The 13,120-nt window shown below is 36.1% G+C and overlaps 1 protein-coding gene across 2 annotated transcripts in view; it reads left to right on the forward strand.

The window, feature by feature from the left end:
* Positions 1 to 13,120, forward strand: part of LOC109419083 (uncharacterized) — a 384,014-nt gene that overhangs the window by 311,558 nt on the left and 59,336 nt on the right. For both annotated transcript variants that reach the window (XM_062850864.1, XM_029873542.2), the window contains exon 2: positions 4,469 to 5,034. The gene's annotated coding sequence lies outside the window, so the exon portion shown is untranslated. The remainder of the gene's footprint in view (positions 1 to 4,468; positions 5,035 to 13,120) is intronic.

A 13,120-nucleotide genomic window follows, 5' to 3' on the forward strand; every position in this document is an offset into this window, starting at 1 on the left:
CTAGATTTATCGCAAAATTATCGAAGGTACGTTGATCTTCGCGTTGATTCATCGGTTGGTTATCGTTATCGAGAGATTATCGAGCAACCTTTATCGTTATCGAGTTTGCGTTGAGTTAACTGTCGATAATTTATCGGTTAACAACCTTGTTCCTGCGGTATAAATATATAGTAGGATGGATCAACGTTTTCTGGAAAAACTAGCTGTACCCGGCAAACTTTGTCTTGCCTACTGCGTTTTTTGACGTTTCAAGTTTCTATCCAAGACCAAGTCCCCGGTCACAAAATGTATGGAAAATCGATTTACAAAAACTGTCAATATTTCCATGGTTTTTCATTCATAAACCTTCCTTGGGTGAAAACTTACAGAACAAAACTAAGACGATCAAAATCGGACCTTCCGTTCGCAAGTTATGCGCGGTCCCACGTATGCCACTACATTTTTATATATATCCCTTATGTGGCCAGCAGGGTACCTGGGTACCTTTTTCGATTTCAAATCTCGATATTTTTATGATTATTGAGAGTAGCAAGTTGAATCTCTGCTAGATCTTAGAACTCGTGAATATATATCTATTAATGGGGTTGACCGAATTCCCAATTGAAGAGGGGCAGGGGGGAGGTTTCTGATTTTTTTTATTACTTGGAATGCCGGCAGGGTACCCGGGTACCCACAAAACTGAAATAATCATATTTCCGTCAATTTTACACCGATTTTCAAAATTTTTGGCTCATTTAACTCAGAAACTCATTATCTATCTAGAAAATATGTGGTTACGCCGATCTGATGACTGTAGGTTTCAGAAAATTTGGATTTTCGGGAGCATGTCCTTATCATATATTGACCCCCACGTTGTTGAGTCTAGGATACCGTATTGTGGCCATTGCCAGCCATGGCCCCACGGGAAGCCTGATCCGAAATCGCAGCTACAAAGTCAACACGTTTTATGATCCCAGGCTGGCCCAAGTAACACACATGTTATATAAAAGTTACGACAGCGCAGGTTTTGGTTGTATAGAAGTTTATTTTACGTTATTTCAACACAATGTTAGAATTACGTAAAATAAACTTCTATACAACCAAAACTTGCGCTGTCGTAACTCTATTATAACATGTGTGTTGCTTGGGGGTCAGATACTATATGTTGAAGCAATTTTAGGATTATTGATACCGATATTGCCACGAACCTACCGAAAATCCCGAGCATTATTTTGTATAAAAGTATAAACCCGGAAATCCGGATTTTCCGGCACCCACGGTGATCGGACCGGTCTAACCAAATAAAATATCGATAGATAATGAGTTTGTGAGTTGGATGAGCCAAAAAAAAATGAAATCGGTGGATAATTGACGGAGATATTATCATTTCAGTTTCGTGGGTACCCGGGTACCCTGCCGGCATTCTAGGGGTGTTTTTTTGCTGGCCACACTACGGATATAGATTATAATTTGATAGCGTCAACACCGAATAATGTTTTTTTCAATCTTCAATCTCCTTTTGCTTCTAAAATTACAGCTCACAATCTAGGTGTGGCTGGTTGAGCCCTCGATTTTCTCATAGCGATTGAAATTTGAATGGAAAATTTCCATGTTCTGCATTTTTCTCGTAAGGAGGTCAAATTTCACATGGATCGTGTTACCAATGATAATGCATAAAATATAGCCTAAAGTGTGCTAAAAAAACTTTGTCGAAGATCACAAAGTGATCTGTGATTGTAAATAAAGTTAACCTTCTTTATGCATAAGCTGATGCTCACGCCGCTGCCGTAGTGAATAGGATGGGGTCATAATGATCCCAATGCATTTTGCAACTCTGTTTTGCTGTTGAACATAACATCGAAATATGTATCACCAATAAGTTTCCCAAATCGATGGTGGCTTTGTTAAAATTGTTTCTTTTCTATATAAAGGACTCAGGAACATTTTTGCTAACGTCGACGGAAAGATCATGAGTATTTATTCGACGAGAAAGGCAGTATCACCACTAGGTGGATTAATCTGTTTTTTTTTAATTCCTTTGGCAATTCCAATGGGAATTTTTCAACCAGTTTTTCGAAATCTCCTTCGTTTTTTTTCTGTGATAGTTGCTTTGAGGGTTTGTATAAAAAATTTGGTGCATATTTTTTGTAATTCCCTTGGGAATTTCTTAGTCAATGCCTTTCGGAGCTCAATCGGAAATTGCTTTGGGGAAACTGTTGACAATTTCAATAAAAATCCCTTTAAACATAAACGTTTCACGCGGTTTCAAAAGAGATTCAAGACGTTCCAGACTGTTTACTGTTGTAGATCTGATGACCTATATTCAAGGGAACTCGTAGATATTCTTAAACAAACGTTGAACTTACCACTTGTCAGCATACCGTTGCATGAGGCTGTGTAAACATGACTTTCATTCAATCATTCAAGCACACAAGTTATGCATGCAGATTCGATGCTCAAAAAAGCTGTAAGGGAACCTTTAACAGTTCCAATGCCCTTCATCCCTTAGCTCATCGTCATTGCTGAAGGTATTTTCCATACAAATCACAGGAAATATATGTTTTGTGGACATAAACCCTCAAGTGGACTCGTAGCATGAAGGTACTCACCAAAAATCGATAAAGGGTTTCAGCAAAATTTTGCTGAATTTTGCCGAGCTGAAGGTTTTAGCAAACATTTTGCTGAAATTCAGCAAAATTTTGCTGATTTGTTCAGTAAACTCTGCTGATCACCAGTAACGTTTTGCTGAAATTCAGCAAATTTTGCTGAAAGTTCAGCAAAAGATTTTGCTGGACACTTCAGCTCGGCAAAATTCAGCAAAATATTGCTGAAAGCGTTTAGTGTGTAGAGAAGCGCCCATCTAGCAAATAGGGAGTCGTGGGATCGATGCCCACCAGAACAGGATATTTTTTTTATCTAAATTTCTATTTTTCCATCTGATACGTGTTTTTGTTGAACACATGTTCGTCAAATAAGCCTAAATAGCCTAATAGTAAGGAATGTAAATTTATAATTTTGAGGTTGAACAAATTTGATCATTTAAAATGCGTTTTCTATAGAGGAAAGATATAATGTTGCAATTGGGCATTTTTTTAATTATCGTACAAATTGGGCCGAAGGGTCTCAGATTTTCATGAAACTTTTTCCACAGGCAGGGCTTATGGATATATGAACAAAAAAATTGAGAAAAATTCAGGGTCGCCTATTTTCCCGGAAAACTCAGGTGGATTTTTTTCGTTTTCCCCTGACACTACTAACTTTGAAAAATCATAACTCAAGAACGAAGCATCGTAGAAACAAAGTTCTTTAATGAAATCAAAAGCAAATTTTCTCAGAAATTCAAAAAAAATATGAAGCGGAAAAAGTTTTCCACAACATTTTCCACCGTTGAGAAAATTAATAAAGAAAATCCGGAAAAACTATGTCCGAACTCGTGGAAAATTTTCAAAAAAAATATTTTTGAAAAGGCAATTTTATATGCTTTGTTCGCTGAAATTTTTGGAATGTCCTTTTTTTTGTTACTGAGTTATGGCCAATTCTGTGAAAATGTCCATGTAAGCCTATATTATATAGTCATTTTTCACAAAATTTGCCACAACTCAGGACCGAAAATTAAGTGCATTCCAAAAATTTCAGCGATCAAAGCTTATGAAATTACCTTCTCAAAAATATTTTTAGAAATTTTTCCACGAGTTAGGACACAGTTTTTCCGGCTTTTCATCATGAATTTTCTAAACGGTGGAAAATTGCACTTTATATTTTTTTTTTGAATTCCTGAGAAAATTTGCTTTCATTTTCATTAAATATCTTTGTTTCTACGATGCTTCGTTCTTGAGTTATGATTTTTCAAAGAAAAGGCTTTTATGGCACATTTGGACATTTTAACAAAATTGGTCATAACTCAAAAACGTAAAAAAGTGCATTCAGAAAATCTCAGCGATTGAAGCTTATAAAATTACCTTCTCAAAAAATATTTTTTCGAAAATTTTCCGACTTTTCTTTACGGATTTTCTCAGTTGGAAAACTTTTTCCAGTTCATATTTTTCTATTTAATTTTCCTGCGAAAATTTGCTTTCATTTTCTAAAAAAAGTTTGTGCTTCGTTCTTGAGTTATGATTTTTCAAAGTAAGTAGTATCAGGGAAAACAAAAAAAAATCCACCTGAGTTTTCCGGGAAAATAGGCGACCCTGAATTTTTTTCATTTTTTTTTTTTGTTCATATATCTATGAGCCCTGCCTGTGGAAAAAACTTCTTGACAATCTGAGAACCTTACGGCCGTACGGCCCAAACCCGTACGGTAATAAAAAAAATCCCCAATTCCATTTTGCATCGAATAGATGTACATTGTACACATTTTGTAATTACAAACGTGCCATCTATCTTCCATTTCTGAATTGTCTACCGATTGACGAACTCATCAACTATCTAGAAAAAAAAAGATTCCCCCAACTAATGAATGTTTCTTCTTCGTTTCCCGTTTCATTTACAGAGGGAAAACCGCGACAATAGAACTTCCGGAACATGTCAGCTCACATCCACCGCATGTCAGCAGCAGAAATAACAACGAAAACGGCATTCTCGACGCTACCTAGTCCAACAGGTGCCGCGTAAAACTGTGCCATCCTTTGTGACGGAAACAACATATGACGAGATGTGCGCATAAAAAAGCATAAAGTACCAATCTGCTGAGCACTAAGTACAAGGGACGCGGAACTCACACGTATGCACCGGATTATGTAAACAGGACGATGATGACAACTCCGCCAGCAACGCCATCTGCTGCTGCTGCATGTGTTTCGCCACCGTTGCACAATGTGGCGCCAGTTGGATGAACATCGACGACTGCAGCACTTCCGGGGAGTAACTATCTTCTTAGAGGAAAGAAGCATAACAAAGCACAACGTTGTTTTTTTTTCTGGTTTTCCGTTTTCACGTTGCAATTTACCTCCTTGTTCTGAACTAATAATAAATGCACATCCAACGACGCAGCAGCAAGCGTTTCAGGTGGCATCAACTGGGGGAGTAGGTGGTGAAATAAACAGGACAATTATAGAGGTGAGATGTGTTTTTTGAAGAAATATAATAGGGGTACACACTAAACAGATTAAATTGCTGCGTAAGTCATGATTTTCTGCTTAATTGAAATGTTTCATGATTTTGCAAATGAAATAATCAAGGGGCCTGCAACTCTAAACTTTCCTGTTATATTACTTCTTGTCTCACGATAGTATTGCGTAGTATTTCTAGTATCACCGATAGTTTTGGATCCAAGCAGCTGTTGCTATCGTGGTTGTTATGGCCATGCAACTAGCTTTGCTCCCACAACAAAATGTCAACACGTCAGTAGCTTCATGTGCACTCGCTTAGTTTTTTTATTAGTTGAAAGCGACATGTTTTATTCGATATATTTTTCAGTTGAAATGCAAAATGTTATGGTAAGTAATATAGATAGTAGAGTAAACATAGATCCGTGTTGATGAATCCGTTGTATCCAAACGAACTGTCAAAATCTGTATCCAAACGAGCATGATGTCACGATTTGGACAACATCAATGGAGCGCATGACGTCATATTCAATCGTCGCACTCTTGAAAATTACTACTTACACGCTTGTAACATTTTAGTCAACGGTGTCCGCGGATCTATGTTTACTCTACTATCTATAGTAAGTAGCGGTCATACAGTATGTAGCTGACGTAAGAATCCATTTTAATAATTATAAAATTCATTCCTACTCTTTCCTATTCCGGCAGCCGAGAGAAAATGTCATAAGCGTGTTGTCAAACGGGACCAAAAATCCAATTTCGTTCCGAAAGTATTGATTTGAAAAACGTATGACCTTTAAGATTACCCGATGATTGGAAAAATATGAAATTCATAGTCTCCCGGTGTGGTTACCCGATCAGTACTCGCAGCGACATGGCAAAAACATTTATAAAATCTTAAAGGAATTGAAATGAACATGTTAAGAGTGAAACGGTGAGCCCATTTTTTGAGAATTGTGGAGGTCGGCGTCGGTGGTGTAGTGGTAAGCGTGGTTGCCTCTCACCCCAGTCGGTCGGGGTTCAATTCCCGTCGACGCCGATGGGATTTTCTGAGACATAAAATCCGTGATCACGTCTTCCCTCGGATAGGAAGTAAAGCCGTAGGTCCCGGCCCATGTGTTGATGGGTTCGATATGTAGGGTCCTCAGGTGTGGTGGCTGCGCAACTTGGGGTGCAAACTCCATAGGCTAAAGTGGCGATCATCATGTTTCTGCTGTTACTACTATCTACTATTCTACTGCCGTTTTTCGAAACTGGAGCCAATTGATTATTCGTTAAAAAAGACACGGACACCTTTAAACACATTTCAATGTTGGTGCTCCAGACGCAGTGACGTTTGTTTCACTCTTAAACTTTATCGCAGTAAGCTGCTTGCTTGGATGCTCATTTAACGATAGTATTTGCTAGTATTTCTTAGTATTTATGGCTACCAGAAGAAGTTTAGAGTTGCACGCCCCTTGGAAATAATCAAAGATTGCCTTGGTCATCGCGACGTTTAATCAGTTTAATCAGTTTACGCTGTTAAGTGATTCCCCCTAATAATTTAAAAGTGAAATCAAAAGCACACAATACCAACAAAATATTAAGTATATAGTATAATCTGCTGAAACTTACAAGGTTTGCTTGTTTTCAGTAAATCCGTGATTGTAGAGCTTTTGTTCTCCTAGCTGCATCTGCAACTTTTTTTGCATACTTGTAACAAGATGGCAAGCTGAACTGATTTCATTAGTTCCACATATGTAAGTCATATTTGGAGACTTTAACTTCGTACTACTGGCAATGCCTTTCGTTCATTTATTTTTTTTTTCATTTTTATTTATTTAACATTGCATTACAAATGCCTTGCACGTTATCCAAAGCATTCTGGAGTTAAGGCCTTTACATTTTTACTCGTAACAAATTGTTTGATATATTTCATAATATGTATAATAGTGCAAATCAGTAGTCAAAGACGATCGGCTGAATCATATGACACCTGTATTTGACATATTAGATCCACCTTGAACCATCAATGGCTTGATCCAAACCATTCTGAAGTTGAAATACATAGCTGAAATTTGAAATGATCTATCAATCACAGTGCACAAAAATATAATAATTTATCCGCTTCGTTTTATACACATGGATTTCAGAGGGGCACCTAGAGGTCTCAAGGGTGTTTCAGGGGCATTCAAGGGGGTCCGATGGGGTGTCAGTAGGTCCCAGGAAGAATTCCAGATGGCCTCAGGGGGTTCCATGAAAGCTTCAGAAGATCTCAGGGGAGCTTCTGGGGCGTTTCAGAGTATACCATGCGATCTCAAGAGCATTCCAAGGGGGTCTCAGGGGATTCTTGGGAGTTTCAGAGGGTCCCAGGGGGTTTTAGGAAGTACCATGAAGCAGGGATGCCATATATACATATTTATCTGTATTATATAGATTTTTGAGCTAGAGAGTCCATTTTATTTTTGTATGGTAAACAAATTTCTCACTCAAATTTCGTATGGGATACAGATTTTTTAAGAGAGTGATACAGACTTTGAAAACAAAAACATCTGGCATCTCTGAGGTCACAGGTGTGTATCAGAGTTGCCTCATGGAGTTTCAGAGAAGATTCGGGGAGTCTCAGGAAAGTTCCAAAAAGGTATTAAAGACGCTTTGAAAAGTCTATGGATGTTCTAGGGAAGTTTCAAAGGGTTTCAGGAGGTTTCAAAGCATTTTTATTCATTTAGCATTACATTGTGATAACAATAAAACTGAATAAACAATTCCTCGCCACAACACTCGTTGCGTAGCTGCAGTCCTCCATCCTTGGTCGCTTCCTACATTTGTCAGATCGTTCTGTACCTGCTCCACCGATCTTGCACGCTGCCCTCTAGGTCTTCTTGTACCATCCGGATCTGTTGTGAACGCCACCTTTGCATGGTTGTTTTTGTTCATTCTCACAACATGCCCTGCCCAACGTATCCTCTACAGTCAAATTTACGGACATAACATGGCTCGGATTCTTCCAGATGATCAATTAGATGCTCGGTTTAGAGCCAATGGTATCCTCGAATACAGTGGAGTTTCGCCAGAACTCCAGGTGGCTGTTTGTACCAGACGTAAAAACTTGAAGTATTTTTAGGCAAAGTACGTTTAATTGACAAATTGAGAGATAAACTTGTGAAAAAATTACCACTTGTTTTGGTGGGATTCGAACCCACGACTCCGTTATTGCTAACGATAACGGAGTCGTGGGTTTGAATCCCACCAACAAGTGGTAATTTTTTCACAAATTTATCTCTAACTTTGCCTAAAAATACTTCAAGTTTTTACGTCTATTTCAGACATAGGTACTAGTCGACTGGTATAGCCGGAAAAGGACAATACAATCATTGTCATTTGTACCAGATTTGCAGCCGAACTACCCGCCTCGAAGTTCGGAGGAAGAGAGATTGTCGGTAGGTGTATTAACCCTCAAATGCAACTTAGGCCTCTCCCAAAGGATAGGTCGGTAGACCTTAATGTTCACGAGCACACTTTATAATTTTCCGTAGACGCAACTTTCTGTAACGTCACTCCGATATCAACCACCCTCACGATCGAAACCTTTCCACCCGAACCACACTACTTCTTCTCAATTATTTCGCCTTCTTTTTTCATATGTACTGCAGTTCCCGAACGAAATGGTAAATGTTAAATTATTATTACTATTATGTATTAGCTTTATTTACGAGGCTTTTAGCCCTAGGCTGGTTCGCCTCGGGATAAGGTCAAATTTTACCATTAAAATAGAATATTTGAATGACAAAATTTGTTATTTGTTTGTTTGAAATAAGAGTTAAATTAAAAATAAATAACTAAATTTCTGTGGCATAACAACTAAAGAATGACTGAATTTGCCTATCAGCCATAATATCAAAACAATAACATAATTTACCATCATCTTAAAATATGTTATCATTTTGACACTCTTTTTGCTATTATTTTATTATTAATATGGCAAAATCAGTTATTCTTTAGTTGTTATGCCACAGAAATTTAGTTATTATTTTTGTTATTTTAACACTTATTTCAAATAAACTAATAGCAAATTTTGCCAATCAAACATTCTATTTTAATGATAAAATTTGCCCTTCATTTACCATTTCGCTCTACCCGGGAATCTCTGAAGAAACTGCTGGAACAGTTTCTGAAAGAATCCGTGGAACAACTTTTGAAGAAACCCCTGCTGAAATTTCTTATGTGATTCTAGGAATAATGAAGAAGTCTCTAAAGATATTTCCGAAAGTATAGCTGAAGGTTTTTAGAAATAATCAATAAAAATCTGAAGAAAATTCTAAATGAATTCCAGCAAGAATTTCTGGAAAAACAGGAATATTTTGAGAAACCAGATGGATTTTCTGAAGAAATTCCAGGAAGAATACCTAGAGGACCACTTGGAAACCCCTGGTGGGATGCCTAAAAAAACCTGTTGAGATATTTAAAAAAAAGCCTGGAGAAATTCCCCAAGAAAAATCCTAAACATTTTTTAATTAATTCCTGGAGGAATCCATAGGGAAATTACTAGAAGTCCTAAGAAATCCTGGAGGAATTTCTAAGAAAATACATAGAGGAATACCCGACGTTATTTCTGTTAGATTCTCTGTGGGAATTTTTGCAGGAATCTCTACATGAATGTCTTCCAACTTTTCCACAAGAATCCTTATAAGCATCTCTGAAAGACTCTGAAAAAAAAATGTCTGAAAGAATTCTTAAAGATGTTTTTAATATTTTTTTTTAAGAAATCCTTCGAGCAATTTCTGGAAAAGAAAGGTCTTGAAGGAATATCAATAGTAATACGAAGAAATTTTGGGGATTTCTTTAATAAACTCTTATAGAATTTCTAAGGCAATTCTTGAAGAAAAGATTTAAGAAAGCTTCTGAGAAAATTTTGAGAGAGTTCATTTTCAAATAAAAATCCATGGATTAATTTTGAGAAAGTTTGTGGAAGGCTTTCTGGATGAATGCTTTGAAAAATTTCTGATTCCTCCATGAAAAACAAAATCAGAAGAAACCCGTAGAAGAACTTTTGGAACAATCTATGAAAGATTTTTTGAAAGTAATTCTTGAGTAATTTTCTGAAGGAATCCATATTAAATTTTTTAAGCTATTGGTGCAAGACTTTCTTAACCCTCAAAGCCCCAGGATAAACTTCTTATTTTTAATCGTCTGATACCCAGGATCTGTAAAATATAAAAATAAGTGGTTTTCACTATGATCGATGGTAAGAGTTGTACTTCATGTAAGAGTACTTGCCAAACCGGAAGTTCATGTTTGAAATTGTTTTTGCACCGGAAATAAGTGTTCTCTGGTGTAATTTTCTGGCGATTCGTATATGAGTCTGGTATTTTATAATTAATCTGAAATCCTTAAAAGTATCACTCATGTGCTTAATCCACCTAAAACTCAAACACGGGTCAAAATTTTAGCCAACGAATTATTACTAGATCATTGCACAATTTTAGGCGTTTATTGGTTTCAGTCCCAATATACAAAAATGATTCTAATTTGTAAAAACACGTTTCGCTTAGAAATAAAAGGCCACATTTAGATTGCACTTTGATTGATCTACCGAGAATAAACAGCTATTTTTTTTTTTAAAAAGTAGCCAAAAGACAGCTGTAGAACATATCGCCAAACATAGAACAAGGGAACATTTATTTCTGGTGCAAAATCAGGTTTAAGCTTGGACTTCCGGTTTGACAACTACCCGTGCATGAACTCTTCCCATCGATCATAGTGAAAACCACTTATTTTTATATTTTAAAGATTCTGAGTTTCAGCCGGTTAAAAATAAAAAGTTTGTCCTGAGGCTTTGAGAGATAAGAAGTTCTTGGAGAAATTTCTGGAGGACATTCTAGTGTCTAAAGGTATCCCTACAAGATTATTAAGGATTTCCTGGATGATTGATCAAAGTAAATCTACGAGAGAGTTTCCAAATGCGTCCCTGGAAGAATTTCTTCAAGAATTCTTGGGAGATTTTTTCATGAATTCGTGGAAGAGTTTTTTAAATAAATATTTCGGAAGAAATTATTAGTCGAATTCAAAACAAAAGCCGTGGGAGTTTTTTCTGAAAGAAACCCTTGAGAATTTTGCGATGTAATTCCTAGGGTAGTTTCTATATGAATACCTGCAGGAAATTACCGAATGGATCTCACATTATTTTTAAAAAGCGTCCCTGGAGCAATTTCTGGAGAAACCCTAGGAAGATTTTCTAACAGAAATTGTGAAATTTGTGGTGGAATCCCTAATGCAATTTCTGGAGACATGGTAAGTTTCTGGGTAATTTCTGGTGAAATACTTAGCAAATTTTCCAAAGTAACCCTAGTACAAATTTTCGAAGGAACTTTTGAAACATTTTCTGAAAAACTCTTGAATACTTTCTGAAGACATTGTTGAAAGTTTTATCTCTGTAGAAATTTCTGAAGAAATCTCTGAACGAATTTTTAATAGAATGCCTGGAAGAATTCTGCTGAAATTATTTTTTTAATAAATGGAGAAATTACAGTAGTAAATTATGCAATAAGCTATGAAATTTTTTTTGTGGAATTTGTAGAAAAGTGGGAATTTCCTGAAGAAAATTTCCAATTGAATCCATTGGATTTTTTTTTTTTTTTTGAAAGAATTCGTGTGGGAATTTTTGGACGAATGCTCGGACAAAGATTTTTTTAAAAAGGTTTTTAAGAAAAAAAAATTGAGGAAATTTTTGGTAGATTTTCTAAAGGAATCTCCAATACATTCTGTAAACGAATGCCTAAAGTTTTTTAAGTAATTCCTCGGCGAATTACTGGAACAATCTCTGAAATGATTTTTAAAATAAATCATGGATGAATTAGAAGCAATTCATGCCAGATTTCATGAAGGAATTCTTTGTGACACTTCTGGAGGAACACATGGAAGATTTTCTGAAATAATCTGTAGCATGATGATTTTATTTGTGAAGTTTCCTTCGGAGACCGTAGTAAGAAAATTGATAACTCTGGGTTCACTTATTTTTATTTAACGGAACTGCAACAAAAGGACCTAGCAGACAGCGGTACAAATCTACCTACTATTTTTTTTTTTTTTTTTTTTTTTTTTTTTTTTTTTTTTTTTTTTTTTTTTTTTAATCTTTATTAGTATCTCAATCAATTTTTACATTCTTCAACTTAATCTAGGTGTTCTGTGTATTATAACACACTATCATCCTAATTTGGTGAAATAAATTTAAGCTATTATCAATACTAATTAATAACATATTACATTTCATTTGCTGTAGCAGTTAAGATTTTTGCAGGCTTTATTTTTCACCTGCGTGTCAGTAATACATTTTTTCAACTTATCCTAACCCTAACCCACCTTAAACTAATTATACAAAGAGCTAATCGTAGCAATGGAAGACTGCAACGATTTTTGACGAAAGTTGGCAATAATTTTAGTTGACATCTGTTCCAATGTTTCAATATTAGAAATTTGATGCAACTCATTAGTGCTATACCAGGGAGGCAACTTCAGAATCATTTTCAAAATTTTATTTTGAATCCTCTGAAGTTGCTTCTTCCTGGTATTGCAACAGCTCGACCATATTGGGACAGCGTACAACATGGCCGGTCTGAAAATTTGTTTATAAATCAAAAATTTGTTTTTGCGACAAAGTTTTGATTTTCTATTAATAAGTGGGTATAAACACTTAATGTATTTATTGCACTTAGTTTGAATGCTTTCTATGTGGTTTTTAAAAGTTAAGTTTTTATCTAGTAAGAGCCCTAGATACTCAACTTCTTCCGACCAATTTATTGGAGTTCCCCTCATAGTGACAACATGTTTACTTGAGGGTTTCAAATAAAGAGCTCTTGGCTTATGTGGGAATATGATAAGTTGAGTTTTGGAAGCATTTGGAGAAATCTTCCATTTTTGCAAATAAGAAGAAAAAATATCTAAACTTTTTTGCAATCTACTACAAATGACACGCAAACTTCGCCCCTTGGCTGAGATTCCTGTGTCATCTGCAAATAACGATTTTTGACATCCCTGTGGCAAATCAGGTAGGTCGGAGGTAAAAATATTGTATAAGATTGGTCCCAGTATGCTGCCTTGTGGAACACCAGCTCTTACAG

This window comes from Aedes albopictus, chromosome 2 (genome assembly GCF_035046485.1).
Source record: "Aedes albopictus strain Foshan chromosome 2, AalbF5, whole genome shotgun sequence".
Lineage (NCBI taxonomy): Eukaryota > Metazoa > Arthropoda > Insecta > Diptera > Culicidae > Aedes > Aedes albopictus.